This window comes from Macaca fascicularis, chromosome 3 (genome assembly GCF_037993035.2).
Source record: "Macaca fascicularis isolate 582-1 chromosome 3, T2T-MFA8v1.1".
Lineage (NCBI taxonomy): Eukaryota > Metazoa > Chordata > Mammalia > Primates > Cercopithecidae > Macaca > Macaca fascicularis.
Genome location: NC_088377.1, coordinates 103,279,828 through 103,289,210, shown reverse-complemented (window position 1 = coordinate 103,289,210; position 9,383 = coordinate 103,279,828). Strand labels below are relative to the sequence as shown.

The 9,383-nt window shown below is 39.4% G+C and overlaps 1 pseudogene; it reads right to left on the bottom strand.

The window, feature by feature from the left end:
• Positions 1 to 4,212: 4,212 nt before the first annotated feature.
• Positions 4,213 to 4,893, bottom strand: LOC107129230 (high mobility group protein B3 pseudogene; annotated as a pseudogene).
• Between the last annotated feature and the right edge of the window lie 4,490 nt (positions 4,894 to 9,383).

Sequence of the window (9,383 nt, the reverse complement as noted above, 5' to 3'; positions counted from 1 at the left end):
CATCACGCCAGGCTAATTTTTGTATTTTTAGTAGAGATGGGGTTTCACCGTGTTGGCCAGGTTAGTCTCAAACTCCTGACCTCAGGTGATCTGCCCACCTCATCCTCCCAAAGTGCTAGATTACAGTCGTGAGCCAGCGTGCCTGGCCACTATTTTTTTTTAACTTTTTGTAGAGATGGGGTCGCGCTTTGTTGTCTAGGTTGTCTCAAACTCCAGGCGTCAGGCAATCCTCCTGCCTTGGCCTCCCAAAGTGCTGGGACTACAAGTAGGAGCCACCATGCCCAGCCTGCTTTTGTTATTTCTTCCACCTAGCCTTGCATTCCCACTTCCTCAAACAAAAATCCTACATGTTTTTCAAGATCAGATCAAATGCCACCTCTTCAACGAAGCCTTCCCAAGTATGGAATAAATCTCTCCATCTGTTTTCCATGAAATTGCTTTTTGTTTGTGCCTCTATTTAAAACAAGTAGGCCGGGCGCGGTGGCTCAAGCCTGTAATCCCAGCACTTTGGGAGGCCGAGACGGGCGGATCACGAGGTCAGGAGATCCAGACTATCTTGGCTAACACGGTGAAACCCCATCTCTACTAAAAAAAAAATACAAAAAACTAGCCGGGCGAGGTGGCGGGCGCCTGTAGTCCCAGCTACTCTACTCGGGAGGCTGAGGCAGGAGAATGGCGGAAACCCGGGGTCGGAGCTTGCAGTGAGCTGAGATCCGGCCACTGCACTCCAGCCTGGGGGACAGAGCGAGACTCCGTCTCAAAAATAAATAAATAAATAAATAAAAAATAAAACAAGTAAACACTACGTTGTATTTTAGTTATTTGTTAACATGACTTTATCTCTTCCACTAGACTGTAAACTTTTTAAGAGCCACAAAATGTATCACTTAACTTTATATTTCTCACAGCATCAAATATGGTGTCTAAATCACGATGCCTAGACAATGCTGATGTGAACTTAATTTTTTAACCTGGTGTGCTCTTTTGTTAACATGAAGCTGAAAATATCTATTTGTCTAATCCATTATTTTTGATGTTAGAACAGGGCTTCCCCCACAAAGATATAGAGATTATAGAAAGTATATATAAATATATATACACATAGATATATATGTATATCATTCAAATGTAAACAGTTAAAACTCTAATAATCTTAAGTCTTAGTGGCTTCACAAAATGAAGTTCTAGGTAGTAAGTTAATCTTTGTAAGACTAAGAGCTTAAAAGAAGACAGAAAAGACCACTGAAGGTCACAATTTGCATATTGATCTAACTGTATGCTTATTCTCTCACAAACATGTAATTGACTTTGCTTTTATTGGATTTGGGTTCTAAACCAATTTTATCAGTTGTAGTCTCACTGGTAATTTCAGTGAAGTATGAGAAACAGATGTTAGTTAAGAAGATAGCATGTATACACTAATCTGGATAACAGATTTAACACATACTGGATATACTGCTTTGTAGGCATTGGATTTGATCAATAGCTGTGCTCCATTCTTACTACATTTCTTGGGGTATGAAGTATTTCACAGTTAAGACCTGATTTAGTCTAAAGTTTATCATATAGAGCAAATACACAACTCAACTATAATTGGAAGCACCATCAAGTCCTTATCTGGTATAACAATAGGAGAATTAATTGCAATAATAAATCTTCTCTCACTAAGTACTAGAGTTTTAAAAATTATCTTTCTTGGCGGGGTGCGGTGGCTCATCCCTGTAATCCCAGCACTTTGGGAGGCCGAAGCGGGTGGATCACGAGGTCAGGAGATTGAGACCATCCTGGCTAACACACTGAAACCCCGCCTCTACTAAAAATACAAAAAATTAGCCAGGCATGGTGGCAGGCGCCTGTAGTCCCAGCTACTTGGGAGGTTGAGGCAGGAGAATGGCGTGAACCCGGGAGGTGGAGCTTGCAGTGAGCCAAGATTGTGCCACTGCACTCCGGCCTGGGTGACAGAGGGAGATTCTGTCTCAAAAAAAAGAAAAAAATTGTCTTTCCTGTAATGACTGATAGTAGTAGAAAATTCACTGATTTGGGAATTGGAAGACTTAAAACCTGGCTGTGCCATTTATCAGTTGTGTAAGTCTGAGCAAGATGTTTTAACTCAGTATCTCTGTTTTAACGTCTATGAAATGGGAATAATGATATTCAATCTTAATACTTGTTCTGCCTGTCTTTTTTCTAAGAGACAATGTCTTACTCTGTCATCCATGGTGGAGTGCAGTGATGTAATCATAGCTCACTGTAACCTCCAACTCCTAGGCTCAAAAGATCCTCCCACCTCAGCCTCCTGAGTAGCTAGGACTACAGGCATGCATCATCACATCTAGCTAATTTTTTTTTTTTTTTTTTGAAGAGATGGGATCTTGTAATGTTGCACAGGCTGGTCGCAAACTCCTGGACTCAAGTGGTCCTCCCACCTCGACCTCCCAAAGGGCTAGGATTACAGGCATAAGCAACTGCACCCAGCCTTGTTCTGTCTATCTTATAGGTCTGCTTTGAGTAGTAGATGGAACTTATTCATTGATTCATTAGTATGTCTTTAGTGCCTATTAGATTCTATGACAGATAATGCATATTAAAGAGTTGTATAAATTTCAAAGCCCCATAGAAATAAAGAAATTATTTAATTTAGAAAATATTTGATTTGGAATATTTAATATTGGACTAAGAAATATAAATGTGGAACCTTTGAGATATCTTACTAAACAGAAAAGACTATCCTTTTAATTTTTTAAAAATGTAATACTGTTTATTTAACTTCAAAAATATTTCAGCTTTCTAAACAAACCAAAAAAAATAACAGAAAGTTGCAAATTGTGTTTAAGTACAGGAGGTTCTTGAACTTACAACAATTTTTTTTTTTTTGAGACAAAGTTTCGCTCGTTGCCCAGGCTGGAGTGCAATGGTGCAATCTCAGTTCACCACAACCCCCACCTCCTGGGTTTAAGCGATTCTCCTGCCTCAGCCTCCCAAGTAGCTGAGATTACAGGCATGAGCCACCACACCCAGCTAATTTTGTGTTTTTAATAGAGACAGGGTTTCTCAATGTTGGTCAGGCTGGTCTGAAACTCCTGACCTCACGTGATCCACCCACCTTGGCCTCCCAACGTGCTGATATTACAGGCATGAGCCACCGTGCCCGGACGAGGTTCTTGAACTTTCACTGATGTAATGGCTCTTCGCTTTGCTGACAACGAAGAGTCCTACAGTTTGTTTAAAAACAAACAGTTTAGGCCAGGTTGGTGGTTCACACCTGTAATTCCAGCACCTTGGGAGGCCGAGGTGGGTGAATCATGAGTTCAGGAGTTCAAGACTAGCCTGGCCAACATGGTAAAACCCTGTCTCTACTAAAAATTTAAAAATTAGCTGGGCGTGGTGGTTTGCACCTGTAATCCCAGCTACTCAAGAGGCTGACACAGCAGAATTGCTTGAACCCGGGAGGCGGAGGTTGCAGTGAGCTGAGATTGCACTACGGCACTCCAGCCCGGGCAACAGAGCAAGACTCTGTCTCAGAAAAAAAGAGAAAAAAAAAAATTTAAAAAGTACCGCACTTAACAAAAACAAAAACAAAAACCTTCTCATGCCCGCTGACTCCCTTTGTCCACAGCTAAGATGGCAGCAAAATGCTATGTCACTATATACAGAAACAAGACAACCTGAAGTTAAATGGATGCCCACTGCAGAGTCAACAGGTCCAGCCTCACAGTGCACATCCTGAGCTACAGCCCCTCCAAAAGGCATCTTCCCCACAGCCTCAACACCAAGCAAGGAGCATCAAGAGTTTGTCTCGGTTTTTTTGTTCTTTTTACAAACTATAGACATGTACAGTTGATAACTCAGGATTTCTAGCCAATAACCATATAGTTAACACCACCTTACAAAAAGAAAAAAAGCCAGAAACATCTTTTAAATGCCTTGTCACACCAACAGCAAAGGGCAGAGAGTGAAGAGAACATGAGAATGCCTTATCATTTTTAAAATGTTTGGAAATAGGTACAACTCTGATACAGTTTCAGGGTGCTCCAGACACCCATGGCCACTTCATGTAAACCACTGATCTAGAGCACTTTGAGAGACTGCAATATGATCGTGATCAAATTTTGTAATTAAACCTAATGAGGGCAACAGACACTTCTCAAGTAAGAGATGTGTCAATTATGGTGCTCCCCACTCCAAGTATTCACAAGGAGACAAACAGTTTATTTATTCAGCCTCCTCCTGCTCCTCTTCTTCCTCTTTGCCTTCTTCATCTTCCTCTTCAACCTTTTTTCCAGGCAACAATAGCAGGATCCTTTGTGCCATCAAACTTCCCTTTCAACTTACAGTCAGCAACATCCTTCTCCTACTTCTCCTTCAGCTTTGCCGCCTTAGTGATGTAAGGCTGCTTTTCACTGTCATTTAAGTTATTCCACATCTCACCCAGCTTTTTTGCCACATCTCCAATAGAGATAGTGGGGTTTGTGGATTTGATCTTGGGGCCTAATTCTGAACAGAACAGGAAGAATCTAGACGGTGGCCTTTTGGAGGCATTAGATCCTTCTTCTTCTTAGCTCCCTTAGCTGGTCCATAATCCTTCATTTCCTGATAATAGCACACTTTATCCACCTTTGCTATTTCATCAAATTTAGATTTCTCTTTCCCGGACATTGTCTTCCACCTCTCAGAGCACTTCTTGGAAAATTCTGCAAAATTGACAGGGACCTCTGGGTTTTTCTTCTTATGTTCTTCTCTGCACATCTGCACATAAAAGGCATAAGCAGACATCTTGCTCTTTGGTTTCTTGGGGTCACCTTTAGCCATCCTGAGTGTATTGTTTGCTAGTCTGGGCAGCGCAGGGCACCATGCATGGCTCAGTGCTCCCCAGACTTGGGCTAGCTGCCTCCATGAGAGCCCAACTATCCTTTTAATTGATACAAAGCCCTGCCTCCATGGCTTAGACAAAAGACAAACATTTCAGCATTTTCTCCCTAATCTAACAGCAATGCTGAACTCATATACGTAGGAAATTCTAAGTGTGTGCATGTGTATGGATATATATAATATGTATGTATTTATGTATGTGTATATACATACATATACATATGTGCATACAGATGTATAAACACACAAACATATCCAATTGTCATTCTCAAGGCCCCAGGACTTGCACATAGTTGAATTCTAAGGCAGCTGCGGCCATGGGATTAGGTCTAGATCAGGACTGTTCCAGCGAGACAGCAAAGGTCAGAATCACACCCAGGATGCCCTAGGAAGTCCAGAACATTAGCTAGTCAAAAGTATTTATGTGATCACTTCTCAGGCTTTTGGATAAGATTGAATGCAAACTTATTTATTTGCCTTATCCATTTGTGCAGTCAGTCCTAATTGCCACAGGGAGAGAGGGAAACAAACAGAAAAAAACATAGTCCCTAACCTTGAACTGCTCACACACTCCACCAAAAAGCAGAAAAGGCACAAGAAAATGTCTTCAGAGAACACTTACAGAACAGCCCCAGTGCAAATGAATACCATGTCATGTAGTTTTTCTCCTTCTTCATCCTTCACTTAGATCCCAACAAAATAATCAAGAAAGCCACTTTTCCCCCGAGAGAGAGAAAGAGTATTCACAATATGTCAGTCACTAAACTGAATTCTTTACTTGAAGAAACAGAGACTCAGAGAGTTTAAATAAGTTTCCCAAAAGAAGTCACAGACGTACTAAGCAGCACGGACAGTTTCAAACTGAAATCTATATGATTCCAATGCTCTTAACCACTACACCATATGGTAACTTGTAAATAGCATTGAAAACTGTAATAATCTTACTGGGCATTTTTTTGAGAATTGTTTGAGAATTAAGAATCGTTTTTAAAATGGTTAAGAAAATTCTATTTAGACAACTTATTTGTCCCACTCATAACACATGAAAACCACCACTGCAGATTGAGAACAAAGGCACTACAGAGTGAAGATGGATCTGAATTGAATCCAACGGTGAACTGAAAGGATGCGAGAGACTAAGTTAGTAAGAGTTGCCAAGATCACTCTGCTCCTTCACAGAACTGAGTTAGTAGAGGAAAGAAAGCTGGGCAGGCAAATGTGATTAGGATGAGGAGTTTTCATGATAGACACACCCCACTCCATCTATAACATACCCAAACTCCAGCAGTGACCCAAACACAAACTGAGGTTCTTGGGGTCAAAGGATTCCCTCTTCTATGAACAAAATATGTCTCCATGTCTCTGTACATGCTGTTGCCGCTCCCTGGAATACTCTTCTGCACATATCCCTAGTAAGATATTTCTCTCAAAAAACTCAAATTGGCCAGGCATGGTGGTTCACACCTGTAATCCAAGCACTTTGGGAGGCCAAACTGGGAGGATTGCTAGAGGCCAGGAGTTTGAAACCAGTCTGGGCAACAAAGTGAAACCTTGTCTCTACAAAAAAATTTTTTAATTAGGCAGGTGGGGTGGTCCCCGCTACTCAGGAGGCTGAAGTAGGAGGATCACTGGAGTATAGGAGGTTGACGCTGAGGTAAGCCATGATCTTGCCACTGTACCACTATACTCCACCCTATCTAAAATTTTAAAAAATACAAAGCTCAAATATCAGAATTACAACACTGCCTTCTCTGACTCTCCCAAGCAAACAGAATTACTAGTAGTTAACACCACTATTATAGAATTTGGAGTGTGAGTGTGTGTATCCCCTCACCATTCTGATTAGCTGAATTCACTTATAAATTGCTTAATCCACACAACAGTCAGTGTTGCACAAGACTGCAGGTTGTTCAAACCATTCTTAAAGTCAAACTGTCTCTCTAAAAAATTTGGAAATGTATTCACATTAATAAAGATATCATTACTACAAGTAAACTACATCTTTATTTGAAATGAAGGCATGTTCTGTCCCTAAAGTTGGGCCAGGAAGAATGTTTATTCTACTCACTTTGCAGTAGGAAACCTTTACACATTTGAAGGCACAGAGAGTTACTTCATGTGCCTGAAGCTTGAACTACGGAGAGGCTACATAGTGAAGTAGGAAGACCACCTGGTTAACAATCAGGAAACATGGATTACAGTCCTAACAGGCTTGCAAGTCACTGAAACTTAGGCCTCATCTTTCTTTATCTAAAATAAGAGAGTTGGTTGGATCAGGTGTTTTCTCATGTCCTTTTCTGCTTGACACTATAGTATTAATATATGATTCTACTATAAAATAAAAATACTAGAATTCAAGAAGCAATGCAAAATCAGAAATAGGCTTTGCATGAAAGTATGACAGCACAGGAACCCAAGAAAACAGTTCATGAGCCTGTCCCAGAACACAACAGAAGCACAAACAGAGCCCTCCTCATACAATCCTCTTCTACCTTCACCCTTAAAGGCTGAACCTTGCTTGAACCTCTTCTTCTCCATCTTTTCCTCATTGCCTCCAATTAAACCATTCTTTATTTTTCTTCTGGATTACAAATCCATCATAAAGTGATAAGTTTCATAAGAATTCTGCATTATTATTGCTCCTAGACTTTGCAGAAAGCAGTGCGTGACTGAAAGACATACAGACCATGTTTCCCATTGCATATATATGTGTAGGTATACATATAATTTAATGATTTTCTCTTCACACACACACGTGTATACACACACATATACCCTCACAAAAACCATATCTTATGTTATTCAAATCAATATTGATTAGGATTTCATAATTCAAGTTTTATGAAAATACTTATTAACATTTCATCATTTTATACCTCAGATAAGCACATAATGCTTTTCCAAACTATTCAGTTTTGCTGTGGAACAAATATCTTTATTAAATGAATATTCATCAATAATAAAACACTAACTATAGGGTTTGAATATTTTAAGGTTACTAATCTATTGCTAGTCAAAAACGTTTTAGAAATCGAAACTTTTGCAAATATGCCTCTATTCAAAACAAAGTATTTATATGTAAATGTCATGATATCTGGGATTTGCTTTAAAATACTCCTCCAGCACCTCTTCCAAATAGTGGGGAGGATAGATGAAACAAGATCAACAAAATGTTGTAATTTATCAAAGCCGAATGATGGATACGTAGGAATCCATTATACTATTCTGTCTGCTTTTGTGTATGTTTTCATTTTTCCATAATAAAAACGAAGATTTTAAAAAATACATAATGCCTTGAGCTGGGTGCAGTAGCTCACACCTGTAATCCTAGCTATTTGGGAGGCTGAGGCTAGAGGACTGCTTGAGCCTGAGAATTTGAGGCTGCGGTGAGCTGATTGTGCTGCCACTGCACTCCAGCCTGGGTAACAGAATAAGACGCTGTCTCCAATAAATAAATAAATAAAATGACTCTACACTAGTGGCCTGAAACATACAAAACTCATGACAAATGTGTGTTGAATTAAAGTGCATATGTAGAAACAATAAACAAATAATCAAGAAATAAAGCTAATAAGTAGAAACAGTTTTAAATTTCGGTGAAGATTACTGTAACCACTGAGAAATTAAATTATATTCTTGGGTCCCTTTAGTGTTTGTTTTCCTTATACATTATATAATTTTTCAATCTTACTGCCTTATTTTGTGATCTTTAGATCACATTAAAGGGTGAAAGGTGGCTTGGATATCATCAATGATTAACATTTACAAAGTCCCCACTATGTAAACACATAGCACTCTGTGGGACTCCTTTTACTATATAAGACAATAGCATGGAGTGCTAGCCGATGAGAAACATCTTTATGAGACCACAGGAAGATATAAAAAAAAAAAGTCATTCTCACATATAGAAAATGCATTTCATTACATTTGTGTTTATCACCATATGTTCTAATTCTCCTATACTTGTTATCACTTGCTTACTGTATTAATCCAAATGAGCTGCTGCCACTATATGCAACATCAAACCGCAGTGACTTAACCCACTACGTATCAACTTTTAGAACTAAATACTACTTTTGAGATGATCTGTCATTCACAACTATGACTTCTCATAATATTCATAATGTATTCATTGTTCCAATGTGACCATTCAACTTTTCCTGACTACTCACTAATATGTAAATATCTATCTAAGGCAGTATTTTAAGAGTTTCACTTCTCATTACCATGCAAAGATTGAAAAACAGAGATACCTCAAAAAGAAAAATCATTCTCTCCTTAAAAAAGTAGCCAAAACGGCCTTACTCCAACATTTAAATGTGGCGAGAATTTCATCAGCTAGAATCTAAATTGCTTTGGAATTTAGGTGGGGTGGAACACATGTGTGAACAAAACACTTTAATTAGGTTGGGCATAGTGGCTCATGCCTATAATCCCAACACTTTGGGAGGTCGAGGCAGGAGAATCCCTTGAGGCCAAGAGTTTGACACCAACCTGGTCAAAATAGTGAGACC